This window comes from Pinus tabuliformis, chromosome X (genome assembly GCF_031772625.1).
Source record: "Pinus tabuliformis cultivar Carrire ecotype Pingquan chromosome X, CPIR1, whole genome shotgun sequence".
NCBI classification, from domain to species: domain Eukaryota; kingdom Viridiplantae; phylum Streptophyta; class Pinopsida; order Pinales; family Pinaceae; genus Pinus; species Pinus tabuliformis.
This window is the reverse complement of record NC_142308.1, coordinates 809407162-809424337: the sequence shown is the minus strand read 5'-3', so window position 1 is coordinate 809424337 and position 17176 is coordinate 809407162.

Below are 17176 nucleotides of genomic sequence, written 5' to 3'. Positions count from 1 at the left end.
GCATATGTACCCTCTGCTGCAATTAAAGATGTCTTGACACAACCTTATGTTGATGGAAGAAGGGCGAAATGGATTGCAAAAATGATAGAATTTAATATAGAGCTGAAGCCCACCAAGCTGGTCAGAGGTCAGGTTCTTGCCAAATTATTAGCTGAAGAAAATTGCAGATCGTTAGACATTGATTTCCTATAAGAAAATGCAGAAAATGGTCAGGCAGAAAAGGAAGAAACAACTGAATCACAGAGGAAGCAGTTAGTGACTGAGAATCTAGCTTCTTGTAATTGGTATGCTGAAACAATTAATTTCTTGCTGAAGCTAGAGATCCCTTCAGGATTTACTCAAAGTCAGGCCAGAACTTTAAAACTTAGAGTAGCAAAGTATTACATTATGAAAAATCTGCTCTACTAGAGGGATCCATCTGGAATATTTTTAAGGTGTCTGGACAAACAACAATCAATTGAAGTGATGCAGCAGTTTCATAACAGCATGTGTGGAGGGCATCATTATTGGAAGACTACAGCCCATAAAATTCTCAGAGCTGGGTACTATTGGCCCACTTTATTTTCTGATGTATTTTCTTTTGTTAAATCTTGTGACAGGTGCCAAAGATTTGAAGGAAAACAACAATTGAAATCCTTGCCTTTAAACCTAATACTTGCAAAAGGACCTTTTTAGCAGTGGGGCTTGTATTTTATTAGAGAAATAAATCCACATTCTAGTGGCCAGCACAAGTGGATATTAGTAGCCACTAATTATTTTACCAAGTGGATTGAAGTAGTCCCTACCAGGAAGGTTGATCATAATGTGGTCATGAATTTTTTAATTGAAAATATCTTCAGCAGATTTGGTTGTCCACATAAACTAATCACAGATAATGCATCAGCTTTCACGGAAAAAGAACTGGTGGAAATGTGTGCTTCAATGGGTATCAAACTTGTTCATTCCACCTCATATTATCCACAGGGAAATGGTCTAGAAGAATCCTCTAATAAAAGTCTGATCAGGATAATTAAAAAGCTGTTAGAGGACAATAAAAAGAATTGGGATTCAAAGCTCAAGTATGCATTGTGGGCTGACAGAGTGACCATTAAAAAATCCACAAACAATTTTCCTTTCAAGCTGGTATATGGCACTAATGTTGTATTCCCAATTCAATTAATTCTCCCTGTGGCAAAATTCCTTCAAGAAGAGCAAAATGAGGAAGAAGAAATGGCAAAGAGAATCACTGATTTGGCAGAGTTACATCAGATTAGAGAACAACTGGTTGAAAAGGCTGTAGCACATCAGAAAAAGAACAAGGATTCCTTTGACAAGAAGGCAAAAACAAATAGTTTTCAGATTGGTGACTTGGTTTTGAAATGGGATGCACTAAAGGAAAAGAAAGGGAATCATGGGAAATTTGATGCTTTCTAGACATGGCCTTTCATTATTTCACAGGTTCAAGGGAACAACACCTTCATACTGAAAAGTATGGGAGGAGAAGCAGTTTTTGATGGCCTAGTTAATGGGCGTTTTCTAAAAAATTATGTTGTTTAAGGTCCTTTGGCCTTAAACGTTGTAAATATTGTGCTTTTATCAGTTTTAGTAAAGATGCAGTAGACTCCACGCCCAATGGAACACTAGGAATTTTGGCTAATGTGTTTTCAATTGGAAAGGCATTGATCTACAGGTTCTTGAGACCTCACAGGGAGGATCTCATCCCCAGAAGGAGCTAGTGTTAGCTCTCATATGTTCTTCGACATTGATGGATAAAAAGCATATTGGGCAATACTGATTTTGGTGGCAAAGAGTTTGCAGCAGTTTACTTTATCATTCCCCTTCATTTGCCTTATTCATTTTACTCTGTTATCCTTGTTTCCTCCTTCCCTTCCTTTCTCTTTATTCTCCCTATCTTCATTATTGTTGTTTGCCTTTATAAACCCCCATTAACCTTTGTAAACCCCCATTAACCTTTTAAACCCCCTGTTAACCTTAAAAACCCCATATTAACTTTATAAACCCCAATAACGGTTTAAACCTTATATAAACCCATTTTTTCATTTTAACCCGCCATGGCTTTACCTGTCACATCAACCCCAAATATGCGCGTTAAATCTGGGATGTCAGATCCTCCACTTGATGATCCAACAATGTGTGCAGCCCCCGCTCCCATAAACCGATCGTCCGATAACCCGTGGGGAAGTGGTTTCCCGCTAGGCATGTGCCTTAATTTGACTTGATCGCGCTTATGTGTACGTAAACCGCTCGACGCCGAAGAGCGGTGCAGGGAAACCGCTTACTGCCCTTCTGGTATAGTCCCCCGCTCACTAACTTGTGTGCACCTTCCACTTGCGATCACTGATGGATCTGCCGCGTCCAGATCCGACGACCCTTGTTGCTCCATTCCCATTTGCTCCCGATAGCCCCCTAGATATGATCTCCACCATCCGATTTGTCAGATCTGACGGCCTTTAATCAATCGCGCTCATGTTTTCTCCCAACGCTGCCCGCCAATAGATCTAGGCCGTCCATCTGAGCCATCCAACGGTCAGCATTCATGCCCAGTTCATCATCCATTTTCAATGTATTTTTTAGTGTTTTCGGCCTGTTTTGTGTGCACGAAGAAGGAGGAGATGATCCGGTACTCAGTGCATTGAATCCTCAACAACTTCATTTAAAGAACAACACGGTCAAGGACGAGAAGGATGATCCTCGAGCAACACAATGACTGCAGCAGTTATGGAAATGCATTCAAATCATACTTCACCTGTTCAGGAAGGACAACAAAGTACTAGTAAATGTCATTTGTCCATTAAAACAATCAAACTGTATAAGAAGCCCATATCTAATTGTAAATGCGGTTGGTGGTCAGTTATGACTCCTCCACGCATGGGTTTGTAGAGCAATTTTGTAGTCAACCTCCATATATATCCAAAAGAAAAATGTAATCAGGTTGATGAGTGCTATTTTGTTGTAAGCTTCAACTTCTGGAGACTGCAACTACTATGAGACCTGCAACTTCTGGTCTTCATTTCCAGCTAATACAAGCTTCTTTTGCTGTTAATTGCTCACTTTCCACTTCTTCTTATTTGTTCCAGGCTGTGCCTGTTATGCATTATTTCATGTGTTGTTGATGTTTAGCATTAGAGGGGATGTCATCCCACCTCTGTGTTAGAATTTAGCATGTATTATTGAATATGTATGTAGGTTTTTATTGTTTTAATGCCAGAGAGCTGTCATCCTATCTGTGCATTAAGAAATAGATTGATAGACCTTTTAACTGGTTGCAGTTGGCCATCTCAGGGCCTTGTGCATCTGCTGGTGTGATCACTCCTCTCTATCTTCACATTTTCTTTAAAACTGTGAGTAATTGGTGGTCTAAAGCCTTGTAGTCTGGGGGTGTTCACCCATGTCTGAGGTTAAACATAGTAGAAGTGGTTATCTGTCTTGAATGTGCAACATTTCTTTCATTCATCCACCATTTATCCAACATTTTTGTTGAGTTTGTAATGTTCCTGAGCATCTCTGATATGCAACCTAGGAGAGTTTCTTGGGGTGATAACAGCAAGAACAACCTTAATCAGAGACCATATGAGAAATTTATGCCTCCCAGAAGTTGAACTATTGAAATTGACCACCATAATTTGAGATGATGCCACGTTAACCCTCATTACTCATGGAAAATGGGCTAATCACGTGGGAACTATGAAGAATATTATAAAAGGTTCAAGTTGTAACTCATATTGAGGGTTTAATGGGTCGAATTTAACCCCTATTTGGCTATCAACTTGTGTTATAACCAAGCCACTAGGAGGAAAAAGTGTCCCATTCTATTCAAGTGCATTTTGTTCCATAGATGGGTAGAGTAGCTGTGAGTGGATAGAGAGATAGAGAAAAGAGAGAGTGTTTGTATTTTATTACAACCCACAAGCCATAAGTTTTTCTCCTTTGTACTTGCATCCATTTCCATTAAGAGAAAGAGAGAGTAAAGTAGCCTCACCTTCCTATTGAGTTTTCTCCCGAAAGGGTTTTCCAAGCCATATATTGTGTTATTCCAATTTTGTGAGTGATTATTCTACTCTTCTCTATTTTTTGCATATTATATTTTTCACGTATAAATAGTAATTTAATAATTCCAAAAATCTAAGGAAAAATTAACCATCATAGTATATATTTCAAAGTTCAATAAATTCTCTTTATTAAATCTGTTGTGACAAACTATTTGATGGAACATCCATGAAATTTTATGGAGCAATAGATCAAGGACATTTTTTACAAAGATATTATTTATTTTTATAGTACATAAAATATAGTCGCAATGGAGATGGTAGGAAAATTGAAGTATCCACAACTATGTATATTATTCTTTTGAAATAGGTAATGAAGTGACAATGATGGATTAGTATTACATGACATTTAACAAATTTGGAGAATGCAAGAATGAATATATGTAATTGCATTCCAATGGATGCTTTCAACTTATCGTTTGGAAGACCATTGTAGCATGAAAGAACAATGATGCATGATAGGAAGAACATCTACACTATCACCAAGACTATTGAATGGGGATTTCAATAATTGTCAATGAAGGATGAATATATAACCACAGTAGATGTTAATTTTATCTATGAAAAAAATCCTTTGGATGGTGAAGGAGATAAAATAATGTTATGGAATTGTGTAAAGGAAAGTGGTAAAGTGCAATGAGGCAGTGGAATCTGTAGAGAAAACAGATCCCCACAGAAAAGAAGAAGTTGTTGGATGAGTATAGTGAGATAACATAAGAATATTTCCTCGAATGATTACCATCATAAAGGAATATTTTTCATGAGATAGACTTGATTTTTGGCAAAACATTGTTGAATCGAGGAGCACATAGAATGAGTACTGTTAGCTCTGCTACATACTTTGACATTTTGAGGGTAAAATACAGGCCTGGCTGTGTTGTTCATGCTCAAAGAGGACTCACATCAGTCATCCTTCTCATTCTCCTTCACCCCGCTTACACTCTCATAACCCCTGCTACCTCCGTTTTGCCTCTAAAATCCTATATAAGCTCATGTTCCCTCAGGCCCTCGAGCGCGGAGCTCAAACGGTCATGTGACCTTGTCCACGTGACTCCGTGCTCCCGTGACCCTTCCTCACCTTTAAGCCGTGGCCGCTCGCTCTTCTTGCCGATCCAAAGGCCCTCCCGTCACATCAATCGAACCGATCCCCGCAATTAATACCCACCGTTCGATCGCATCCGCCGCAATCGGACGGCAATCACATCCCCCTGTGCCCACAAAACAATCGCACGTTAACTCACGATAAAAGCGGTTTCTGTGTTTCCCTGCCGCCACGCATCATGTGATGAATGGGATCACTCCCCCTCGTATGATTACCGCCTGACCCTCGATAGTGATGTGAGAAATACCGCTTACTGCTCAAGCCCGCTCTTCCTGCCCGATAAACTCCATGCATTTTCGGTGCCCAGCGACTATTGGATCTGCCCTCCTGAGATCCAACGGCTTTCGATCATCTTCCACCTCGCCTTCCCGATATTTCCCGCTAAGCACTCCCCGCCGTCGATCTGCCCAATCTTCCTCCTCCATCCGTCTCGACTATCCACGTCCATAACCATCCCATACTCCTGAAAGGACGAAGGTGGCCAGCATCCAGTACTTGGCGCAACAGCTCCTCAACAACTGCATTCAATAAGAAGGATGGTCGAGAAGGAAAAGGACAAGCCTCAAGCAGTTAAATTCATTTAGTAGTTATGGAATTTCATCCATATGACACTCCACCTGCTTGAGAAGTACAACAGAGCACCTGAGAAGATCGGATTTGTTCACTGAAGCAGGAAAATTGCACCAAAAACTCCATCAGGCAGTTAAAGCGGTTGGTGGTCAATTATGACCCTTCCATGCCTAGAATGGCAGAACATATTTGTAATGAAACTCTATATATACCCAAAAAATAGATGTAATCAGGGTTGATGGTTGTTGTTTTGATGTAAAGTTCAACTTCTGGAGACTGTAAGTGCTTTGATACTTGCATCGTCTCGTCTTCATTTTCAGCTAATACAAGCTTCTTTTGCTGTTAATTGCTCGCTTTCCATTTCTATTCTTTTCTAGGTTGTGCTTAATATGCAGTTTTTATGAACTCTTGATGTTTAGCATTAGAGGAGTTGTCATCCTACCTCTGTGTTAGAGTCTTGTATGTATCAGTGAATGTGTTAATTAGGTTTCTTTTCACTTAGTGACAGAGAGCTGTCATCCTGTCTGTGCACTAGGGAATTAGATTTGTAGACCTTTTTACTGGTTGCATCCAGCCATCATAGGGTCCTGTGCATCTGTTGGTGTGGTCAATATTCTCCATATTCACCCAATCCTTAAACTATGAGTAATTGGTGGTCTAAATCCTTGTAGTTTGGGAGTGTTCACACATGTCTAGAGTCAAGCAAAGTAGAAGCGGTTATTTGGCTTGAACAAGCATCATTCCTTCCATTCATCAATTTCCAACATTGAGTTGAGTTTTTAGTGTTCCCGAGCATCTCCAAGCTACAACCTAGGAGAGTTTCTTGGGGTGATAACATTGATTGGCGCTGTTGTCGGGGAGAGGAGATTGAAGCTCAACTTCCCAGGGAGAACGACACCATTCCAGACTTTGATGATAGACAAAGTCTGGACACATTTCTGGTTGTAATCATCTATCTGGCGGCTCTACTGGAGAACCAACCTAGTGATGACTCCACATTACAGTTTTGGCTCAGTTCTTGAGGCATACCCGAAGAAATCCTCAGAAATCACCAGCTGACCCAGTGCCTGACCTTGAGAAGATTGCTAAGCATAAGAAAACATCACAGAAATGAGCATCAAGAATAGGTAAGCCTAAGAAATCTTATGTATCGCTAAAGGAGAAGGTTATAACTGAGGATATACAGTTTGAAGATTTTGAGCCTAGCATTGTTAGTGAAGAACTACCTTCAAAGATTCATAAAGCTCCTTGTTCAGTCAGTTCCCCTTTGGATCTCAGTCCAAAGAAAGCCTTCCATACAGTCCATCATATTCCCTTGTGTCTGTCATCTATTTCATTACTTCCTACCATTCAATCTGCCAGTATCCTTCCACCTAGCCGAGTCATGGCAGGTTAGCAAGCTCCCACGAAGATGGAAAGAATCATAGATGCTAGGTATGGACCCTTGGTCTTGCCTGTTCCTTTGAATGCCATGCCTGCAGGAGAATATCAAAAACATATGGCCAAATTCACTGGTACAGTGGGAGTAATAGTTGAAGAACACCTTGAGTCTTTTTATAGCTATGTTGATAACTTAGATATTAGTGAAGATGATGTGTGGATGAGATTATTTGTCCAGAGCCTTGATGGAGAGGCTAGAAAATGGTTCAGAGAATTTCCCCATTGGTCCATAGTAGACATTGAAGCATTGGATGATGCATTCCTGAAGCAATGGGGGGATAGAAAAGATTTGCTCTATTACCATACTGAGTTTGGTAACCTGAAGAGGGAAAATGGGGAATCATTGCCTGATTATATAAAAGATTTAACTGTATGTATAGTAAGATACCAGCTGAAGTAAAGCCTACCCCCACCTCTACCAAACTCACTTATGCCAATGCTTTTGACTCGGATTTCTGCCTGCTTTTGAGAGAAATAAGATGTGCCACTCTAGCTGATATGCAAGATGCAACACTAGAGGTGGAATCAAATATTATGGTTGTAGAAAAGCTTAAAAGTCATGCTGATAGAAGAAGGCAGAGAGGTGAGGCTTCTTCTTCCTTTGCTTCATCTTCAGAACCTAAACTAGATAAGATGACTAAAATGATAGAGTCATTAGCTGCTGAGATATCTAAGCTGAAAGTTGAGCAGAGTTATGGGAAAGCAAGGTTTCAAAACACATTTGCTCCAAGAAATCCAAATCCACTCAGAAGAGCAAATGAACAATTACAAATCATTCAAAGGGGTAAAGAAGCAAATGAAGAACAAAAGGTTAAGGCTCCTTTCCAAAATGTAGTCATGGATGAGGAGCAGTTTGAAGAAGAGGATGAAATTCGTTGCATGGAAGATAAAAGTAGTGCTACCTTTTTTATGTTGGCTGCCTATGAAGAATCATTACTGCAGGACCAAACCAGTGAAGAGTGGGACATAGAGGCTGTTTTGCAGACTGGTGAATAGAAAAGATATAATCTAAGGTCAAAAGCAAACAATGTCAAGGAGAACCCTACCCAAAGAGCTGTTGTCCAAGCATAGTCACAGCATATCAAACAGAAAAGACCAGCAGCTGATCCAGTCATCTTTAAAGCACCAACTCAAGAAGTAAGAGGTCCTGATAAGTCCCCTTCCCCTTTCAGTTTTGATTCAGAAGTCCAGAAGTTAAAAATATATGTGCCTTTGTTAGAACTCGTAAAGAGTGACATGTTCAGAAAGCCTATCCTGGATGCCCTCGAGCTGAAAGCCTCACAAACCTCCACTGACTATGTCAATTTGCAAGATGACAAGCCTGCAGTTGTGGTCAGCCCAATGACTGAACCTGCTGATAATAATTCTTGATCATTTTATGTCTCCTTGACCATTCATGATAAAATCCTCCACAATTTCTTACTAGACACAGGGGCCAGCCACAATTTGATGCCTAAAGTTGTCATGGAAGAGTTAGGCCTTGATATCACTAGACCATATCATGATTTATTCTCTTTTGATTCAAGGAAAGTAAAATGCCTAGGATTGATCAAATACCTTGCCATTACCCTAACTCAGTTGCCCATGAAGAGTACGATGATGGATATTGTGGTAGCAGATGTCCCTCCCAAGTTTGGCATGCTGTTGTTCAGAGGGTGGATTAAGGGACTAGGTGGGACATTACAGAATGATTTATCTTATGCCACTATCCCAATTTTTGGAGGGGAAAGCAGGAGATTGTACAGAGAAGCACAACTGGCATACATCATCAGTGATGAGAGGAATCCTTATAATCATCCCATATATGTTGTTGACACTGATTTTGGAGCATGTATTCTCCAAATAGAAGAGTCTCAGAAGGCCTCAATGCAGATCAGGAAACTAATAATCCAGGCCGAGGGAGAACAAAGAAGTCAGGTTTGGGAGATGTTCTTTGATGGAGCATGTTCCAGGGAGACCACAGGAGCAGGGGTGGTGCTGATATCACCAAAACAAGAAAGCACACATTTATCTTTTAAGCTGGCTTTTCAAGCCACAAACAATATAGCAGAGTATGAGGCTTTGATATTGGGCCTTAACATAGCTAAAGACAGAGGAATTAGGAACATAAAGGTGTTTGGAGATGTTGATCTTATCATTCAGCAAGTGAATAAAACATTTCAAGAAAAGCACCCAAGGCTGAAAGCATACAGAGATGAGGTATGGAGACTCAAAGATTCTTTTGATAGTTTTTGTATCTCATATATCCCCAGAGTAAAATATTAGCTTGTTGATTCCCTTGCTGTGTCTGCTAGCATGTTTATCCCTCCCATGCCTCTCAGGCTAGTTTATGAAGTTCAAATGAAATACAGACCATCCTTGCCTGATAATGTCCAGCATTGGAAAGTTTTTGAAGATGATGATGAAGTGAATAGGTTTCTCCAAGTCATTGATGAATTTTTTGAAATACAAATTGACCAAGAGAATGAAGCCTTGGAAGAAAATCCCCAATCCCAGCTTAGAAATAGAAGTGGTAAAGATAACATTGTCCAACTGTCCAACAATCATATACCTAAGGGTCTGGTTCCATTAGAAGAGTTGTTTGACCAAAATGATGTGCCTTATAAGGCTGCCAAAAAGAATACCAATCTGCAGTCTGTAAGCATAATATAGGGAGTCTAGATCAGCCCAAATATATAAATCTGTCCACCCATTTGTCTGCTATCCAAAGTGCTGAATACTACAATTCAATGAAGCAATTTGCTGATGTCTTTGCCTGGGAGTATAGTGACCTGAAAAAATATGACAAAAAGATCATCCAGCATAAAATCCCTTTAGAGAAATACAACATCCCTTTTAAGTAGAAGCTACTTCACTAAATGGATTGAAACAATTCTTACCAGAAAGGTTGATCATAATGTGGTCATCAAGTTTTTGACAGAGCATATCTTCACCAGATTTGGTTGTCCACATAAATTGGTCACAGACAACGCAACAGCCTTCAGGGCAAAAGAATTGGTGGACATGTGTGACTCAATGGGAATTAACTTGGTTCATTCCAACTCATATTACCCTCAAGGAAATGGTCTAGCAGAATCTTCCAACAAAATCCTAATAAGGATAATGAAAAAATTGCTAGAAAACAACAAAAAGAATTGGGATTCTAAGCTCAAATATGCACTGTGGGCTGACAGAGTAACCACCAAGGCATCCACAAGGAATTCTACATTCAAGCTGGTATATGGCACTGAGGTTGTGTTTCCAATTCAGTTAACCCTACCTGTGGCAAAGTTCCTACAAGAAGAGCAAAATGAGGAAGAAGACATGGCAAAAAGAATCACTAATTTAGCAGAGGTACTTCAAATCAGGGAACAGCTCGTTGAAATGTATGCAGCACATCAGAAGAAGATCAAGGAAGTCTTTGACAGGAGGACAAAATCAGATAATTTTCAAGTTGGAGACTTGGTTCTGAAGTGGGATGCACTGAAAGAGAAGAAAGGAAACCATGGGAAGTTCGATGCTTTTTAGACAGGGCCTTTTATCATTTCTCAGATCCAGGGGAACAATACCTTCATACTGCAAAGTATGGAAGGGGAGACAGTTTTTGATGGCCCAGTTAATGGGCGTTTTCTGAAAATTCATGTTATTTAAGGTCTTTTGGCCTTAAAATTGTAAATATGTTGCTTTATCAGTTTTAGTGTAAGCTCAGGTAGACTCCATGCCCAATGGAACACTAGGAAATTTTGCTAATTTATTTTCACACGAAAGGCAATGGTCTACAGTTCTTGAGACCTCACAGGGAGGATCTCATCCCTAGAAGGAGCTAGTGTTAGCTCTGCTACATACTTTGACATTTTGAGGGTAAAATACAGGCCTGGCCATGTTGTTCATGCTCAAAGAGGACTCACATCAGTCATCCTTCTCATTCTCCTTCACCCCGCTTACACTCTCATAACCCCTGCTACCTCCGTTTTGCCTCTAAAACCCTATATAAGCTCATGTTCCCTCAGGCCCCCGAGCGCGGAGCTCAAACCATCATGTGACCCTGTCCACGTGACTCTATGCTCCCGTGACCCTTCCTCACCTTTAAGCCATGGCCGCTCGCTCTTCCTGCCGATCCAAAGGCCCTCCCGTCACATCAATCGAACCGATCCCCACAATTAATACCCACTGTTCGATTGCATCCATCGTGATCGGACGGCGATCGCATCCCCCATGCTTGCAAAACAATCGCACGTTAACTCGCGATAAAAGCGGTTTCCGTGTTTCCCCGCCGCCACACGTCATGCGATGAATGGGATCGCTCCCCCTCGTATGATTACCGCCCAACCCTCGATAGCGGTGCGAGCAATACCGCTTACCACTCAAGCCCACTCTTCCCACCCGATAAACTCCATGCATTTTCGGCACCTGGCGACCATTGGATCTGCCCGCCCGAGATCCAACGACCTGCGATCATCTTCTGCCTCGCCTTCCCGATATTTCCCGCCAAGCACTTCCTCCCGTCGATCCACCCAATCTTACGGCCGATATTCCTCCTCCATCCGTCCCGACTATCCACGTCCATAACCATCCCATACTCCCGAAAGGACGAAGGTGGCAAGCATCCAGTACTTGGCGCAATAGCTCCTCAACAACCGCATTCAACGGGAAGGATGGTCGAGAAGGAAAAGGACGAGCCTCGAGCAGTTAAATGCATTTAGCAGTTATGGAATTTCATCCATACGACACTCCACCTGCTCGAGAAGTACAACAGAGCACCTGAGAAGATCGTATTTGTTCACTGAAGCAGGAAAATTTCACCAGAAACTCCATCAGGCAGTTAAAGCGATTGGTGGTCAATTATGACCCCTCCACGCCTAGAATAGTAGAAAATCTTTGTAATGAAACTCTATATATACCCAGAAAATAGATGTAATCAGGATTGATGGTTGTTGTTTTCATGTAAGATTCAACTTCTGGAGACTGTAACTGCTTTAATACTTGCAGTGTCTCGTCTTCATTTTTAGCTAATACAAGCTTCTTTTGCTGTTAATTGCTTGCTTTCCATTTCTATTTTGTTCTAGGCTATGCTTGATATGCAGTTTTCCTAAACTCTTGATGTTTAGCATTAGAGGAGCTGTCATCCTACCTCTGTGTTAGAGTCTTGTATGTATCGGTGAATATGTTAATCAGGTTTCTTTTCACTCAGTGGCACAGAGCTATCATCCTGTTTGTGCACTAGGGAATTAGATTTGCAGACCTTTTTATTGGTTGCAGCTGGCCATCACAGGGTCCTGTGCATCTACTGGTGTGGTCAGTATTCTCCATATTCACCCAATCCTTAAACTGTGAATAATTGGTGATCTAAAGCCTTGTAGTCTGGGTGTGTTCATGCATGTCTAGAGTCAAGCAAAGTAGAAGCAATTATCTGGCTTGAACAAGCATCATTCCTTCCATTCATCCATTTCCAACATTGAGTTGCGTTTGTAATGTTCTCGAGCATCTCTGAGCTACAACATGGAGAGTTTCTTGGGGTGATAACAAGTACAATGGAAAAAATATGTATGATTCAAACCTTGATGACATTAAATGGGCAATGATAATAGGGGATGTGAGAACTTTACAAGATCGCAATTAGGATACTTAAAAAAATAATATTTGAAAAGTGGATATCACTAAATCAAGGTTACAAAGGGACAAAATGGAAGACTACGTTAAAGACCAATGATGTTGTGGTTGATTATGCCTTTTAGATTGACCAACACACTAAATAGAATCATTGGATTGATGGTATAGGTTTTGTGATCACATATTCTTAAGTTTGTGGTTGTTTACTTAGATGGTGTCTTATTTATAACATAAACATAAAAGATCACATCGAGCATCTATTGTTACTGTTTGAAGCATTAAGGCATGACTTATTATGCATATAATTAAAGAAGTGAAAATTATTCAATGAAGAGTTGGCATGCCATACTTATATAGTGTTTAAGGGTGATCTATGCATGGATCCATAAAAGGTGAAGGAAATTTTGGAACAATCCATGATGCCTTTCAGTGTTACAAAGGATATTTTTTTCTTGAAAATGATAACTTTTATGGAAGGTTAATCAAAGTATTAATCGGGATGTACAAACCAATGGCAATATATATGGAAGTGTATGGGTTGCAATTGAGCTTTAAGGCACATAAGAATTTTGGAGAAGATTGTAAAGGCCCTTGTTTTAGAATTCTTTGATTTCAATGAAGTATTTGGAGTGTATTATGATGCAAATGTGGTTGTTAATGGAATTAATTAGATCAGGGTGAACAATAGTGTATCTTATTTAGAAATTGAATGAATCATAGCATAAGTATTCTATAATAAAAGAATCATAACTTATGATCTTGAGTTTTATGCTATTATGTAACCACTAAAGCATTAGAAGCACTCATCACTGTTGAATGAGTTCATTTATAAGGCAATAGTCAAGGGAAGTTGAATTAAACCTTTGCAATGTTATACTTTTTTGTTGAGGAAATGGTCCAAAAGGCAGGGTAAGATTTTAGATGCAGTGAACATGAAAGCATTGATGTTAACAACAATGAAGAATGATAAAATTGGTTTCATACATATTAATAAGTTATATAGGAAAAAGAAAAGCTTGGATGTGTAGAAACCAAATGATATTACAAGACAAAAGCACACAATGAGAGTTATTCATCTAGGATGGTTATTTCTTCAGTGAGAATGAATTCTACATATTTGAGAGTTCAATGCACGTGTTTGGTCAAATAATTGTATAACAATGAATTATGACACCTTTGGCACAATATCACATAGGGTTTGATAGAAGAGAGATATTGTTCATTGAATATGGAGGAGGTCGACAAATATGTGGCATATATGAAATATGATAAATGGTGAAATGCACGGGTTACAAAAATTGATTGTATGCACCATTGGTAAATTAACTTGAAGATGCCTTGGGAGGATATATCCAAGGATTTGAGTTTAGATTGTTCAGAATACAACATAGAATCAAATGCAATGTTTTTTCTAGTTATCAAGCATTCAAATATAAAAAATTTCACGTCTTTCAAGAATATCAATGATGAAATATATTACACATATCATTTCTTCAAGGAGGTGGTGCAATTGCATGGATTATCAAATGTAGTCACATCATATAGATATACTAGCTTTTAAGTCACCTTTGGAGGATATTATGTAAGAAAATTTCAATGAAGGCATCATATAGTGTAATGTAGTATTCTTATAAAGAGGATTAGAATAAGGTTAATTCGTAAATTACCATGGATATTCCAGTAAAGAATTCATCACAACAAATCTAATAAAAAACTATTGCATTAGAGAAATTTTGAGGTAAAAAATGGGTCTCAAAACAAAAATGTACAACAAAAATCAACATTTTAAGAACCAATAGGATTCAATATGATGATGTCAATCATGGGGGATGATTTACCACTTTTGGAATAAAAAGTAAAAAAAAAAACTGCTTTTTCAACTCATCTTTTCAACTTAGCTCCCTATGATTTTACCCAAATTTCAAGAGGGAGCACTCTTTGGATGTAGAATTTAATTTTCATCCAATGAATACCCATGTTGCATACTTTCGATGGACCCTACTGTTATCACCCCAAGAAACTCTCCTAGGTTGTAATTCGGAGATGCTCGGGAACATTACAACTCAACTCAATGTTGGAAATGGATGAATGGAAGGAATGATGCTTGTTCAAGCCACATAACCAGTTCTACTTTGCTTGACTCCAGACATGCGTGAACACCTCCAAACTACAAGGCTTTAGACCACCAATTACTCACATTTTAAGGATTTGGTGAATATGGAGAATACTGACCACACCAGCAGATGCACATGACCTTGTGATGGTCGGCTGTAACCAATAAAGAGGTCTGCAAATCTAATTCCCTAGTGCACAGACATGATGATAGCTCTCTGTCACTAAGTGAAAAGAAACCTAATCAATACATCACTAATACATGTAGGATTTAAACACAAAGGTAGGATGACATCTCCTCTAATGCTATACATCAAGAGTTCAGGAAAAATGCATATCAAGCATAGCCTAGAACAGAAAGAGATGGAAAGTGAGAAATTAATAGCAAAAGAAGCTTGTATTAGCTAAAAATGAAAACAAGACGCTGCAAGTATCAAAGCAGTTACAGTCTCCAGAAGTCAAACCTTACATCAAAACAACAACCATCCCCTTGATTACTTTTGTTTTTTGGGTATATATAGAGTTTGATTACAAAAATTTTCTGCTATTTTATGCATGGAGGGGTCATAATGGACCACCAACCGCTTTAACTGTCTGATAGAGTTTCTGATGCAATCTGCCTGGTTCAATGAACAAAATTGATCTTCTTGGATGCTCTGTTGTACTTCTCGAGCGGGTGAAGTGTCATAGAGGATAAAATTCCATAACTGTTAAATGCGTTCACCCGCTCGGACTCTGTCCTTTTTCTCCTTGGCCATATGGTTTCTTGAATGCAGTTGTTGAAGATGAAATGTTCCGGGTACTGGTAGGTGATCGCCTTCATCCTCCGGGTGCACGGCATGATCAGGATGAGTGGACTGCATGGCGGATGTATGAGCAGGGTGGAGGAGGAGCATCGGCCATTGGATCAAACGGATGGATGGCGGAGATCACTCGGCGGGGACTATCAGGAAGGCGAGGTGGGAGGCGATCATGAGCCGTCGGATCTTGAGCGGGCAGATCCGACAGTTATTGAACAGAGGAGATGCATGGGAGATAACGAGCAGGGAGGGCAGTTTTGGCAGTGAGCGGTATTTATTGCATCGCCTTTGGGGGGAAGTGGTAATCGTACAACAGGGTGCGATCCCACTTAGAAAGTAACACGCGGCGGCGAGGAACGGGTGAAAACTACTTTTATTGCGAGTTAAAGCATGAGAAGCTTGCGGGTGCATGAGGAGCGAATGCCGTTGGATCGCGCGATAGGTGATCAGATGACGGGGTTTAATTGCACATGTTTTTGTCGGATGTGACGGGGAAAGGGCTTATGAAAGCGCGCGGTCATGTGATCATGGTCTTATGGGTTTAAACTTCGCGCCCGGGGACCTGAGGGAATATGGGTTTATAAAGAGTTTTGGAGGAAAATAGAGATAGCGGGGGTTATGAGAGTATAAGCGGAGTGAAGGAGAATATGAAAGATGATTGATGTGAACCTTCTTTAAGCACAAACCACACGCCCAAACCTGTATTTGACCCTCAAAGTGCCCAAATATGTAGCAGAGCTAACACCTACTACACGAAAAATGTGAAATGCGTGAAAAAAAGTGATTGAAATCACTTTTTTTTCATGTATTTCACATTTTTTGTGTAGTAGGGTCCATCGAAAGTACACAACGTGGGTACTCCTTGGATGCAAAATTAAATTATGTATCCAATGAGTGCTCCTACTCAAAATTTGATTAAAATCATTGGGAGATAAATTGAAAATACGAGTTGAAAAAATAATTTTTTTTTTCCCCTCCAAAATTGATGAGGTAATATAATATTATTTTGTTCTTTTGACTACTATTTTATAATACTTCTTAGGAGGCTTATTTTAGACTTCAAAATTTCTCTATTGGAAAATTTGAAATTTATACTATCAAGGTTAATTTTCCTTAGATTCCTAGATCTATTAAATGTTTATGTTTTTTTTTTTCAATTGAAAAAATAGACTGCCTTCATTAATTAAAAGAGGGAGTTACATATTTATGTAAAAACTTAGATTTTTGACTGCATATTTCACTGTGTAATCATGGAAAAAAAAGAAATAGATCTTCCAACTAAGAGTCACTTATGAGGATAAAAAAAATAGAGGAAAATTGTTGTGTACCTCTAAGCATGAGAAAAAATTACAATGAAAACTCAATTTTCCTCACAGAGGCTCAACATATGGCGCCTAGGAGAAAAAAAGGAAGAAAAAAACCGAGATTAGTGAAAAAATGATATGACTTCTCTGATCACTCTGTTAAAGAGAAGCTCAAAGAACCCCACACTTAGAAAGAGCGTTTACCTCCATATT